This window comes from Galeopterus variegatus, unplaced genomic scaffold, assembly GCF_000696425.1.
Source record: "Galeopterus variegatus unplaced genomic scaffold, G_variegatus-3.0.2 Scaffold500, whole genome shotgun sequence".
NCBI classification, from domain to species: Eukaryota; Metazoa; Chordata; class Mammalia; order Dermoptera; family Cynocephalidae; genus Galeopterus; species Galeopterus variegatus.
In genome coordinates, this window is record NW_007726611.1 from 407,503 (window position 1) to 408,966 (window position 1,464).

Here is a 1,464-nt window from a genome sequence, read left to right on the forward strand (position 1 = left end):
GGGGGGTGGGGAGCAGGTTAGATCACTTGGTTAGAGCAGGGTGTTGTAACACCAAGGTCAAGGGTTCAGATCCCTGTACTGGCCAGTCACCAAAACATCAACAACAACAAAAGTTCAACGGGAGCCTCTAGAGGGTTATGAACAGGGAAATGAGGGGGTTTAGCTTCTTGAAAGATGGCTCTAGCTGCTGTGTGGAAAGTGATCTGTAGCCCACAAAGGTGGAAGCAGGGAGACCAGTTAGCACTTGTCCAAGATGAACATGATTGTTAACTTAGTGGTAGAGAGAAGAAGACAGATTCCAGGCATACTTTGCAGAGGCAGTAGGTTTTGCTGATAGCTGAGAGGAGAGGTGAGAGATAAGGAAGAATAAAGGTGATCCTCAAGGTTCTTCTCTCAAGCAGCCATGTGAGTGGCAGTACTACTGGCTGGATGGGAAAGCTTGGAGAGGAACAGGACTGCAGTGGGGGAAAACTTCCCCTTCCCTCAGGATATCCAATTTCAATGTGGTTATAGAAAGAAGTCAGGCTGGCCAAATAATTCTCACTAAGCAGTTATGGGCAGGTGAGCACAGAGCTTCTGATTCTGGTAGGGATGGAGATTCTAATAACTACTTGGCTTTCCTTAAGAATTCCTTTCTATTTATTTGTTTGCCTATGCAGCTTTAAGAGCCTCCATGCAGAGCGTGGTTGTTATAATTACTATTGGAAAGACCCCAGCTGGAAGCTAAAACACACCCAAAGGAGGAAATTGAATTCAACATGTAGGAGACCCAGCCAGGCATTTTCCCCAAACCATACTCCACTAGCCAGTCTGGAGAAGAGCCCCTGACTGACCAAGAGACAGGAACCAGGCCTTATGTGCCTACTGAACAAATGGCTAAAAAGAGTCAGTGGAAACAACTATGAACTTCTGTAAGGACTACCAAAGAACGCAGAAGACCTAGGCTATGGAGAGCAGCCTCTGGACCTTCTATGGGGAGAGGAAGAAGGAGAGAGACTGGGGTGGTCCAAGAGGAGAGGAAGGGATCCTAAGCCAGGACACACCCACGTTCCTTTCTCACCTTTCCTCTCCAGCCTCAGTTCGAGGAGTTTGGCAGATCCATCCAATTTCATTCCTCCACAGGATACGGCCACAGCACTCAGAAGGAAACTGCTCTCTTCACCTGGTCCTCAGGGAGGGTCATTTACCTGTCCAGGCTTCTTGAAGATCACCTCATAAGATCCTGAGTTGCACTGGTCAGCAGAGGGAAACAGGGTATCCCACAAAGCTCTATATGGGCAACGGATGGGCAATCACGATGGCAGAGACAGGGCACATGAGGGCCTGGTGTGCCTTTGCTGAGTCCAGCTCAGAGTTACAATTCCACTGATTTCTCTCTCCTGTATTTTCCTGTATTTTTCACGTTTGCTTTCACTTTCCTTCCTATTGATTCCTCTGTTGGTCCACGTACTTTCTGCCCAAATA